The 12,895-nt window shown below is 56.0% G+C and overlaps 1 protein-coding gene across 2 annotated transcripts in view; it reads left to right on the top strand.

Annotated features, from left to right (window-relative positions):
• Nucleotides 1-270: 270 nt before the first annotated feature.
• FBLN2 (fibulin 2) overlaps nt 271-12,895 on the top strand; it is an 89,136-nt gene continuing 76,511 nt past the window's right edge. For both annotated transcript variants that reach the window (XM_030307493.2, XM_032592361.1), the window contains exon 1: nt 271-332. The gene's annotated coding sequence lies outside the window, so the exon portion shown is untranslated. The remainder of the gene's footprint in view (nt 333-12,895) is intronic.

Genomic DNA, 12,895 nt, shown 5'->3' with positions numbered 1-12,895 from the left:
TAGACCGGGCGGGGCAAGAGAGGTGCCGGGCGGGTCGGGTACTCAGGGCTCCGCCGCGGACGCGCTGGGGGCGGGGGGGGGGGGCAGTCTCTGGGCGTCGGTTCGCAAGGCTCCGCTCGCCGCCAGAGGCACGGGCTCGGCCCCCTCCCCGGCCCGCGGCGAGACCCCGCCCCGGAGGCGGAGGCAGGGGAGGGGGCCCGGGGCCGGCTGGGGCCGCCCCTCCGCGCCTCCGCCCCGCCCCGCGCCGCGCACAGCCGGGGCTCGCGGCTCTCGACGCGCCGACGGCCGGGCGGACTGACGGACGGGCGGCCAGACGTGCGGAGCGCCCCGCGGTGAGTGCGCGCCGAGCCCCTGCCGCGCGGGGTCCCCACCTCCTCTCCCGCGCCCGCGCCCCCGCCAGCCCGCCGCTCGCCGCTCGCCGCGGTGGGCTTGGGGGCCCTCGGACGCCCCGACGGTTCGGCCGCCCCGCGGACGGGCGCCCGGAACCACGGGGTGTCCACACCCGCCCCGCCGCGGGCTCGCCATCCCGGTCCCGGTCCCGGTCCCATTGGACGGATGCGGGCACTGAGGCCAGCGCCGGGAGGGGGGTGCGGGGGGTCTCAGGGTCCGCGGGCAGGGTCCCCCCAGCCACCCCCCCCCACCCCCGGTGCTGCCGCCCCTGCCCTCCGCTGCACCCAGCCGGTCACCGCCCCCCAGCCCCAGCATGGCTCCACTCCTTCCCTACGCCCCCTCCCCCTCTCCCCCTGCCCCTCAGGTCCCTCCGTCGTCGGGCACCACCCCCACCGTCAACGCTCACATCGTCAGTTCCCCTCCCCGCCCGTCACGCTCACTGCCACACAGGCACCCACACCAGTATCCAGGAGTTCCTGCACCCTCTGCCTGGGCGCACCCACCATCCCTCACCCCATCCCCCCAGTCATAAAGTCCCGTGCTCAGGGCTGCCCCCCCTCCCATCTCTCACACACATGATCCGGGTCCTCACACTCATCTCCCACACACGTCGCTCTTGCACACCCATGCCTCATACACACGTGCCTCTCGCTCGGGCGTCTCCCAGACACGCACGCCTCTCTCACACGGTTGTGTCTCCGTTCCACGCGTGTGCCTCCCCTAGCACCCATGCGTGTCTGCCACACGTGTGTCTGTCACACAGGCATATCTATCTCACATGTGTCACACACGTGTCTCGCGCGTAGCTGGAGTAACAAACATCCCCGCACGCACTGAGTCTTGCACAGAGTCACAGACGCCGACAACTTCACGGTCCCCCTGTGCCCTGACACTCCCGACTCTAACGGGCACTGCTCTCCTGAGTTTGCTGGGAGCCAGAGTAGGGCTGGGGGGATGTCTCTTGGCTGAGGCTGTTTTGCCCTGGGGCCTGGGAGGCTGTGGGAGCATTGAGAGCCTAGGGAGGGGCCTTCGGGGATGGGCCAGACTCCACCAGCCTGCTCAGTCCTTATCAGCCCCTGCATCCTCTCCCCTTCCCCCACCCTGCTCTCCCAAGCAGGGTTGCCCTTTTCTGTCTTTACTGTTACCAGGTGATTGCATTTTGGACTGGTCCAGAGCTGGTGTGAGCCAGCAGGTGTTACCATGGCAAGCCAAACTAAAAAAAGATTTGGGTGCGGGGCATCACCCAGAGCCCCTCGAATGGGGACTGGTCTAGGTCCCTGGCAGAGCAAGCCTCCACAGTGGTCCCAGCGTGGGTTTGCAGCTGAAAGATTGGGGCCCTGAGCCTGCCTCACCTTCCCCACATGCAGATGAGGGTGAAGACCCCCGCCAGGAGGAGGGAGGGACCTGTAAGTGTTGCTCCCTCTACTTTCACCCTCCCCTCCTGCATCCAGAGCTGGGAGATGGGGGAAGTGGGCAGGGAATGGGTGAAATCAAAGAATCTTACTCCGGCTGTGCAAACCTGCCAGCCTTAGCTTTGACTGGCTCTGTGTGTTTTGTTTGGCTCTTACCATGTTGTTATTATTTTTAAATATTTAATTAGCTGCCAGCATTTGCAAATTGGCAGGTTTCACATAAAAGTCCGGATTTCCATCTTCACTTGAAAAATCGCAGTGCCTGGCAGCTCAGGGTCCACGTCCCCCTGCGGTACCCATTGGCTAGGGCTGCCTGCCTTCTGCCCCTGAGGGTGGGAGGGAGCACCATTTGGCCAAAGTCTCCACCAGGCCTGCTTGTACGTTCTCAGCTCCTACCTGCCTTGCACAGGCCTCTGTGTTGGCTGTGCCTGCTGTATAAACTAGGCTGTTTTTGCTGCCTTGCCCACCCTGAAGGGGTCTAGGCTAGTCCACTCACCCATGGCTGGGGAAGCCTTGAGTGAGCCTCATACTTCTTCAGTGCATTGAAAGGCATGCTAGGGCCTGGACCGCAAGGCATCTTTGTGGTGATGGCGGGCACTTTCTGCTGGGCTGTGGGGGACAGTGTCCCGGGAGCCCCATGGAAGGGAGGCAATGATCTCAGAGCCAGACCTTGACCATCACATTTCTTCCTAGATCCTGTCATTGATTCTGCAAAGGTCACATCCTTACCCTGTTTGACAGATGGGGAAACTGAGGCTTGGAGTTTTCCAGCAGACACATGGTAGAGCTGGGATGTCAACCCAGATTTTCCTGACCCTACAGCCAAGCTCTTTGTCCCCCCTCTCCCCCTCCCCCCAAGGAATCCACAAGAGGAGGGACTTGGGTCTCATCCACCCTGGGCGAATTCCCTGAGTCAGGTCCACGCCTGGCACACGGTAGATGCTTAATAACTGCTTGTGGAATGACCGAGGGAAGTGCAGCTGCTTTCTCTTCAGGGGTCAGGGTAGAGCTAAATTCAGGGCCTAAAGTGAAGATTTCATGCAAACTGACCGACCGCCCAGGTTCCTTTTATCAGCCTGAAAGCTCAGCAGTTTTCAGTGCTTTTTAAATTGTACTATTATTTTTTTATTTTATATAGAGAGAGTGAGGCAGGGAGAGGGGCAAGGGCAGGGGGAGAGAGAGACCGAGAGAGAGGGCCGGGGTAGAATCCCAAGCCGGCTCCACGCTCAGGAGCTTGATCCCATGCCTGTGAGATCATGACCTGAGCCAAAATCGAGAGTCGGATGCTCAACCGCCTGAGCCACCCAGGCACCCCTCTGCTTTAGTCTTTATGGTCATAGTCTCTGTGACCCCGTGACCACCAGGGTGAAGATTCCTGAGTCTCAAGTCTGTATGGCCTCAGGAGCATCATCGTGTGCTGTGTTGGACGTCAGATTTCACGTTGGTCTTACATCTGGGGGCCGTGGGTGTGAGCATTTTCCTCAGTAAGCCCAGGTCGGCCTTGGTGCCCAAGATGCCTTGCGAGGAGGGACCCAGGTGGGGAACAGGCTCCAGCTCCCGGCTCCCATTCCTTGGGTGGCCTCTCCATGGGTGGCATGGGTGGGGCAGTTGCTGTGTTATTTTAAGACCTAGTTCCCATGCTGTCTCTTGTGAGCACATGTACATGGCTACATTCACGTAAGTGAAGTGCCCTAGTGATGTGCCACCTCCTGGACGTTTGCTGGCCTGACTGAATGAGGACCCGCCCTTCCAGAGTGACTGGGGGTGATGGGCAGCCCTGGCCTCTTCCTCATACTTGCTGAAGGTTTTCTTTCCTGCTGGGCTGTACAGGGTAGTGCAGAGGGCCTGTCCCTCCCTTCTCTGGGCCTCAGTCTTACCTTCTGTAAAGTGGATATCCTCTGATGGCTTCCCGGTGCTCATGGTCCTGAAGTGGGGAGGGGAGGATGGAATCCTGGGTTCTGCTCTCCAGGAGGCATTTGGGTGTAGCCCGCCTCCCGGGCTTCCTGAACTCCGAAGGGCCTCCCCCGGATGAAGGCCTGGCCCCGGGGATGCAGTTCAGTTGTAGCTTGCAACAGGATTCTGGCCGCTGTGCTCCCATGGTCCCATGATCTCTGTGAGGGCTGGCAGGAATAATTCTGTCAGGCGGGAGCTGCTGCAGGAGCTTGGCTCCCCTGGGCCAAGTGCGGGAGTCACATCCTAGGTGAGGCACCGTCCAGGTAGGGACTCACGGTGGACAGTGCGGACATTGTCTTTGCTCCCATGCAGTTTATTTTCTAGTTGGAGGGGTGAGGTGGGGTGAGTCAGGTGACAAATGAATTAGGTTGATTTCAGATGCTGTAGAGAAGTTTAAGTCCGCAGGACAACCAAATCCAGGTGGGCAGGGAGGGTCCTTTGAAGAGAGGATTTCTGAGCTGAGACCAGAGTGGTGAGGGAGAATGCCAGGCAAGGGGCACAGCTAGTGCAAAGGCCCTGAGGTGGGACCCTGCTTGGTGTGTGTGAGGGATGGAAAAGAAGGAGGTGGGAGTGGGTAAGGGAGGGGAGGGAGGGGGCCGAGGAAGTGAAGAAGGGGCAGGGCAGGGAGTTTGAAAGCTACTGAAAAGTTTTGAGGGAAGGAACAGTGAGATCTGATTTCTGTTTTAAAACATGCCCTCGAGCCATAAGATCAGGAGGCCTGTGCCAGGCCCCGTGCTGGGGTGCAGTTCTCACCCTTGAGAAGCTATGGGCGGGTGGGGGAGACAGGTCTGTGGGCAGACGTTTGAGATCCAGGGTGACGGATGCTGGTTAAGTAGATGGTGGCACAGCCTCGCCATGGAATATTATGCAGCTACAAAAAATGAGGATGCTCTCTGTGGAAAGAAAGGTCTTTCAAGATCTGTTAAGAGAGGAAAACAAGGTGCTGAATGGCATGTAAAGCATACTATTTAAAAAAATTTTTATTAAAAATTTTCATTTTTTAATTTTTAAACAAGTTTTTTAATGTTTATTTTTGGTATATATATAGAGAGAGAGCGCAAGTGGGGGAGGGGCTGAGAGAGAGAGAGAGAGAGAGAGAGAGAGAGAGACAGAATCTGAAGCAGGCTCTAGGCTCTGAGCTGTCAGCACAGAGCCTGACGTGGGGCTCAAACCTACAAACTGTGAGATCATGACCTGAGCCGAAGTTAGACGCTTGACCAGCTGAGCCACCCAGGTGCCCCTAAAACATGCTACTCTTATGTCAAATAAGAAAAACAAATTCATGGGACACTTGGGTGGCTCAGTCGGGTCAGTGTCTGACTCTTCATTTTGGCTCAGGTCATGATCTTGAGGATTGTGAGTTCGAGCCCCATATCGGGCTCTGTGCTGACAGTGTGGAGCCTGCTTGGGATCCTCCGTTTCTCCTTGCTCGTTCTGCCCCTCCTCCCCCCCCCCCCCAATAAATGAATAAACTAAAAAAAGAAGAAGAAGAAGAAAGAAATACAAATGCACATTGGCTTCTATGTGCATAAAGAACAAGGTTCACTGGTGTGGTTACCTGGGGGTGGGGGTGGGTCGGAGTGGGCAGGTGGGGGCCTAGGGTGCAAGGGTTAGGTGACACCCCCCACGCTGTGCCTTGTTTATATTTTCTGCTTTTTGAACCATGTGACTGGATTGCCTGCTCAAAACATCAAATTAAAAAGCAGTTGGGCAGTTGGTGGGTGACTGTTGGTTTGTGAATTTTAAGTGGGAGTGTTTGAGGATGGTTTTTAAATTCCCTGCTTTACTGACCTTGTTGTTGAGCAGACGGACTTCTTCCTGGCATGGCATGCAAAAGTTTCCACTGTGATCAAATTAGATGGTAACAGAGTCACTTTTTGCAAAGTTTGGCCAATGGACAAAAGAAAAATCCCACCCTTTTTCTCTCTCCTTGTTTCTTACCCCCTTTTCCTGTGGGTGTGTTTCCTTCTGGTGATGTGACTGCTGGCTCTTCCTGGCGTGGGCACCATGGCATTGACTGTTCAGTCCTGAGACTGTTTCCATAGTCAGCCCCCCGCCCCGGGCTGGCTACAGGTCCAGAACCGGGGGCAGTCAGGTGCAGGAAATCCCCTGCTTTGGCATCCTGTAGGGTTCAGATTCACAGTCCTGACACCACAGGCTGTGCTCCCATCAGGCCAGTGACTTACCCCACTGAGCCTCAGTTTCCTCCTCTGTAAAATGGGTGTCATATCTCTCTCTGTTAGGGTTAACAGAAGGAGAAAATGAGGTCACTCATTCCTTCATTCAGCAGATATTTCTTGGGCATCCACTGGGTACTGGGTTCTGCTTTAAGTGCTGGGAATAAGTGCCCAAGACAACATCCTCTGCCCCCACAGAGCACGTTCTGGCAGGAAACACACACAGGAGACTTACAGGTGCTCACTGTGGTGTCCTGTGTTGGCCGTGCATGCAATGAAGAAATGGCAAAGCTGGTCCAAGCCTGGGAGGTGGGGTAGAGCATCGGAGGAAGCAGGGGAGCAGACACTTTGGGAGGAGTAGTCACAGTAGGTACAAATGACCTGGAGCAGGTGGAGATCAGGACCCCCATGCTCAAGGAGAGCCACTGGTAGGCCAGGTCTGGGGGCCACAGGAGGGCTTTCATTTTTATTCTTGGTGTGACACATTCAATTCAGGGAGGGGTGAGCTCTGAATGAGATTTAAAACTTTTTATTATTATTTTTTAATGTTTATTTGCTTTTGAGAGAGATAGCATGGGGCAGGGGCAGAGAGAGAGGGAGACACAGAATCTGAAGTGGGCTCCAGGCTCTGAGCTGTCAGCACAGAGTATGACACGGGGCTCGAACTCACGAGTAGTGAGACCATGACCTGAGCTGAAGTCATACGCTTAACCGACTGAGCCACCCAGGTTACCCATATTGAGATTTTAAAGTTCTGCACCCCTGGGCTGTTGGGGGAAGACCACTGGGGCCTAGAGCTGGGCCTTACGGGGCAATGGCGAGTAGTGGAATTGTGGTCGTTCTCTGGGAGGGTTAGGAACCATGGCTGAGCATTGCTTTGAACAGCCAGGGAGAGGCTTATGAAGTCAAGGTTCCTGGTCAGTGGCTCCCTAGACATCACGCCAAGGATGTGTGCCCAAGGTTTTGGGGTGCTTGCAGTAGCCTCTGGTGTGGGGTGGCTCAGTGTCCCTCCCATGCTAACCCGAGGGCCCCAGGGATGCACACAGGCAGTTCTGACATGCTTCAGTCAGGGCTGTCCTGAAGGATAGCCTAGAGGTCATGAGAGCCAGAGAGGCACCTAGCTGAGTCTGGCAGTGGTCCGGGAGGGCTTCCTGGAGGAGGTGATACGGGCACTGTGATGTGAAGGTAAAAGGGTGAGAGAGAGACAAGGACGGGAGAAAACCCAGCGTGTCTTGGAGAAGGGCAGGTGGGAAGTACGGGTGTGCTGGTGGACTAGACTCCGACAATGGAGCACCTCACATCCTGGTCTGTGAACTGGAGCTGGGCAGCCTTGGGGCATTTCTTAGAAGAGGATGGACGTGGCCAAAGCATTAGACGGTCCCTCTGGCAGCCCAAGCACGAGGGTGGGCCCGGAGGGGGTAAAATGGTAGGTGGAAGTCCTGTGAGAGTGACAGGGCAGGGAAACTGAGGCTCAGAGAGGGGCATGCCTGCCTGTAGTCACACGGCAAGTGGGGAGGAGGAACGGAGCGGGAGCCAGGTCTGTCCGCCTCTGGGTCCTGCTCCGGATGGCCTGCCCTTTCATTACAGGCACGGCTGGCACGCACTGCTCATTCTCCTGCTCCAGTCAGGTCCCTTCCCGGGGCCCCTGTCAGGTCAGGGCATGCGTCATTTTGCACCATTGTCCTCACGGTTATTGGAATTTGGAAACACTGCAAAAATGCCTCTGTCTTCTCATATATGGAGATTGTTGCAAAGAAAGTGCTGGTTTGGGGAAAGGTTATTTCCTTCCTTGAGGGTGGGGAGCCTAGCTTTTCTGGTGGGGGGGATGCTGCGTTGTAGGCCAGAGTGACCCCACCCAGGTCACAGTGCTCGTGAGGAAGTGGGCCGCCTGCCCGCCCGGGGCTGGGAGACTTGGCCGGGCCCAGAGGGTGGGGGGCAGGGGCAGTGCACACCGTTGCTCCTGGGGAGTGGGACGGCCGCCTGTGGCCACTGGAGGCTTCTTGCCTTCAGGCAGACCCTGGCCTCCTGGGCCTTTAATCTCACCTCCTAGGGTTTCAGTTTCCTCATCCCGGCTCTGCTGTTTGATGCCCAGGAGTGGCCTGAAATGTGGGAAGAGGGCCTGACGTGTGGAGTGACGGTGGGGTGAGGGCTTTGCCAGGCCAGGGAAGCAAGGAGGGTGCTGGCACACGTCCCACGATCCTGGATAATGAGGGCCGTGTCTCCCAGCCTCAGCTTCTCCATCTGTGAAGTGGGCCTGGTGCTCGTGGCCTGCCTAGTAGCCTGAGTGTGCAGACTGCAGGACATGTGGAAAGCCCCAAGCACGGCTCTTGGTAGGTACACAGTGCTTCTCTGATGCGTGCTAGCTAGGCTCTTTGAGTGCCATGACCCCATTCTCCTGTCTTGTGTCTCTATATTCTGATCACTGGGACGCCATGGTCTGCGTAGGGGCCAGCCCTTGGCCTTGTGGTCAGGACACATCAGTTATTATTATTTTTTTAATTTTTATTTATTTTTCAGAGAGGGAGAGAGGGAGGGAGAGAATCCCAAGCAGGCTCCATGCTTTCAGCACAGAGCCCAACACAGGGTTTGAACTCATGAACCATGAGATCATGACCTGAGCCAAAATCAAGAGTCAGACACTTTGGGGCGCCTGGGTGGCTCAGTTGGTTAAGCATCCAACTTCGGCTCAGGTCATGATCTCGAGGTCTGTGAGTTCAAGCCCTGCGTCAGGCTCTGTGCTGACAGCTCAGGGCCTGGAACCTGCTTTGGATTCCGTGTCTCCCACTCTCTCTGTCCCTCCCCCACTCTCACTCTGTGGCTCTCTCTCTCTCTCAAAAATAAATAAACATTAAAAAAAATTTTAAGAGTCAGACACTTAACCAACTGAGCCACTCAGGTGCCCCCAGGACACATCAGGCCTTGATGAGCTTCCCAGAGCTCTTTCCTCAGCCTGGGTCTCCCATCCTGGCCCTGAATTCCCAGCTGTGTCTTCCGTCCCTAAGTGAGCTCTAGGTGACCCAGAAAATTCTGTTCTTCTCCTGTCTCCTCACAATGAAAATACAACATTAAAAATACTGTGGTAGAGAACTCTCAGGACACCTGAGAACACCTCCCCAGCCCCCAAAGAGTCTGTAGCCTGAGTCCTAGGGACCAGGGAAGGAGTCTGAGCAGGAGAGCACAGCCGGCTCGGAATGCATGGGACAGGCACAGTGGGACAGGATCTCGGAGGACCAGGGCAGCACAAGGGGTCAAGGCATGGGTGGGCTTGACCAGTGCCAACTCCTCAAAGACACAGACACACTGTACCTTCCTTGACCCCCTGCAGGCATGTGCGCACACACACACACACACACACACACACACACACACACGGCCACAGCTCTTCACTGTGGTTTCCGCGTCAGCCTTCCTGGTCCTCGGGAGCTGAGAGATTAGCTGTCCTCGTGGTGGTTTGGTGCTGGCTGAGCATCTCCGTGTCCCTTATCTGCTCCCCTGGCATGTCCTCAGAGCGGATTCCTTCAAATGTTGTCTGACCATCGGCACCCCAGGGTCTCTGGCTGCTGTTGTCTGATTACAGGGGCTGATGAAGGCAGGCCCCGTAGGGGGCCTTGTGTCCTTTCTTGGGGAAAAAGCCAGTGGGTATCGGCTTCCTCTTCTGATAAAGGGATGATTAGCATAATACTAGCACATTTTCTGCCATATCTCCCAACCTCCTGTGCCTTGATGTTATACATAGTATATTTTTATTCTTTATTTTTAATTTTTTTTTTAAAAATGTTTATTTATTTTTGAGAGAGAGACAGACAGAGTGTGAGCAGGGGAGGGGCAGAGAGAGAGGGAAACACAGAATCCGAAGCAGGCCCCAGGCTCTGAGCTGTCAGCACAGAGCCTGATGAAGGGGCTCAAGCCCATCAACTGTGAGATCATGGCCTGAGCTGAAGTCAGGCGCTTAACTGACTGAGCCACCCAGGCGCCCCATAGTATCTTTTTAAAAATCCTTCCCCTGTTAAATTTATTTAAAAGGAGATCTTTTGTCACAACAGTAGACAAAAAAATCAGACTTGCCCTAAATCAGCAATACCCATGAAAATGCAGGTAACAGCCTCCGAGCAGGACTTCGGGTCCTATAGCTGCTTCTGTTCCCTGCCTCAGCCTGCGGCTGTGGGACCCGCCCTTTCTTGGTACAGAGGAAGGTTGGCAAGTGTCAGGGAGATGTTCTCTGTGAAAGAGAATGAGGAGGGGGATAATTACTGTCCCCAGGCCTCCGTGACCCCGGCTTTGTGCCTGAGATCTGACCTCACCCTGCACGGTCTTCTGTAGCCCCACTTGGACAGACCCCTCTAGCTGGTCATGCCGCACCTCCCGTCTGCTGGGGACCCCCCTCCCACTTTCTGGGCGCTTGTTGGCATGTTTCCTGCTGGGCAGGGCTGTGAGAGGAGGCTGCAGTCCCTCCAGCAGGGATGTCTTCTCTGAGACCAAGTCCCTGGTTCTCAGGCGGGGGGGGGGGGGGGTGGGGTGGGGTGGGGAGCCTTCCCTGAGGCGTCGGGTGGCCCAGGGTCCATGCCAAGGGGGTAAGGGGCTGGGGCCTTAGGGCCAGGGCTCCAGCACTGAGGAAAGAGGTTGATGGTACCTGGTGAGGTGAGGCTGGGCCCAGTCTTTGGGTGACATGGGGAATTTAGGCCTACCTAGGCAGCAAAGTGCCTCGCAGGCGGTGAAGTGCAGTGAGCGGATGCCATTAACGTTCCTTCTCATGGATAATGCCAGTAACACGCACAGTAATGGCCGGTGAGCCCTTAGTTAGCCACGTGCCCTGGCGTGAGGGAAAGTCCTGCCCTACTCCCCTCACCCCTGCAACTTGTTTTCTTGAACGGAGTGGCTGACCTTACCCCCTGACAAGGGAGACAGACTAGTTTACTGGAGTGCTGGCCGTGGAGAGGATATGGTGACGTCAGTTGCCTGTGCCTGAAATGCCCCACTGTGACCCCAAGGCAAGACATGCCTGACCCAGGTGTGCTCCCTTGGAATGGCTGTGGCTTCCTGTGCATGGGCTGGGAGCAGTGACCCTCCCTCGGTTCCAGACCTCGGGAGTCTCACGGGGGTGGTAGGGCCTGAGCGTAAGGCACGGTGGCCCCGCCACGCCCTGGACTCTGTCCCTCAGGATGGTTTCCCCGTTCCCGGCTTCCGAGGGGGCCTATGTGTTGTGGGGTGAGGGATTTCTCCTCCATGTGGAGTTCGCTTGAGGCCTCTCAGGAGGAGCAGAGGGCTCCGCTGCATCGTCAGGAAAGACTAGGGACCTACTGGCCCCAGAAGGCTGCAGCTAGGGACCCCGATGCCGCCAAGCCTGCCTGACACCCCAACTTCGTTTTGTCTCTGCTTTTCTCTGTGCGCCTGGTTGGTTCTCTCCAATTGACTGAAACGTGCCTGCCCTCAGCTTGGAGGCCTCCTGGCTCACAGTCTCTTCCACCGGATGGTCCGTGTGTTCCTTTAGTTCCAGTTCAGAGTCCCGGGGAAGAGCCCTGATTGGCCTAGCTTGGGCGAAACTTCCACCCCTGGCCAATGGGCTGCGGCCAGCGGTGGGGTCGTGATATTGACATGGCTCTCTGGGCTGTCTCCAGACGGTCCCTGAGAACAGGCCCTGAGTGGAGCAGACTGCCAGTGCCAGAGGGGCCTATGGCAGGGACCAAGTTTACTAATTCCAGAAACAAACATCCTTGGAGTCATGTCAGCAGCAGACAACACGGTTGCTAGTCTGACTTTCTCATCATAAATGTCAGGATTATTTTGATCGTAGGTGAGAGAAAGTATCACATAAACAAAAAAGTCATGGAATGGGGACACCTGGGTGGCTCAGTCAGTTAAGCGTCTGACTCTTGATTCCGCGATCTCACAGTTTATGAGATTGAGCTCCAGGTTGGGTTCCATGCTGACAGTGTGGGGCCTGCTTCTGATTTTCTCTCTTTCTCTCTCTCTCTGCCTCTCCCACGCTTATTATGCTCGCTGTCTCCCAAAATAAATAAACTTAAAAAAGAAAAGTCATGGAATGAAAAGTATAGGGTGTAGTTTCAGGCTTGGCTGTATCCAGGGGCTCTAAAGATGCCCTTAGGACTGTGTCTCCATCCTCCATGCTGTGTTATTCTCAGGCAGGCTCAGCCATGTGGCAGTCAGGTGGCCTGGCAGCTCTGGGATCATGTGGTCCATGTAGCCCGAGAGAGGATGGCTCCCCAGAGGGAAATTGGGGTTCTCTTGCCAGGAGAAAAGGGTGGGAATCCCCACAGCATCACTGGATTGCTCTGTATAAATGGCCTACACTTTCTTTCCCCATTCCTATCTCACTTGACGGGCCCATCTGGGCTAGACCTTCATTAAATAGGGAGTTGAGAGAGGGGGTGGGGGCTGTGGGGTCTTGGCCTCCAACCCAACCACACTTACCCCGTGGTGAGGATGTGGGCAGAGTCCGTTACTCTCCGAGGGTTTGGTCTAATCCTCTTGTTCACATCCTTCTTGTCCGTGAACCCTGTGAAGATTCAGGCACTCCACGTACAGAGTGCAGGGGGGTCAAAAGAAGCATCTGTGAACTCTGAGGAAAGCTTTCTCAGAGGAGGGGATGGTGAGGGGTTGGGATGAATAGGAGTTTGCTAAGAGGAAGAAGGATGTGCCTGGCAGAGGGAACCGAGGAAACGGGCAGATTTGAGGAGGTGTGACAGATTTAGAGTAGCTGGGAACAGTAATTTTTAAAAATATTGAGCATGTTTTGAGTGCCTGTTGTTTGCCAGGCACAGTGCTAGGGTCTCTACATCATCTCCTTGAGTCCCTTCCCTACCCCCCATCCCCCACTGCCCGTGTTGCTGAGAGGCTGCTTTGATTGGGCCCATGTGCAGATGGCTTCTCAGAGGGTCACACACTGGAGTGGCCCAGCAGCCTGGGCGAGTCCAGAGCTCGGTCCTGCTTGCTGTCTGTCTGTGC

The sequence above is a fragment of the Lynx canadensis genome, chromosome A2 (genome assembly GCF_007474595.2).
Source record: "Lynx canadensis isolate LIC74 chromosome A2, mLynCan4.pri.v2, whole genome shotgun sequence".
Lineage (NCBI taxonomy): Eukaryota > Metazoa > Chordata > Mammalia > Carnivora > Felidae > Lynx > Lynx canadensis.
Note: the sequence above shows the minus strand (reverse complement) of the source record. Positions and strands in the feature narration are given on the sequence as shown.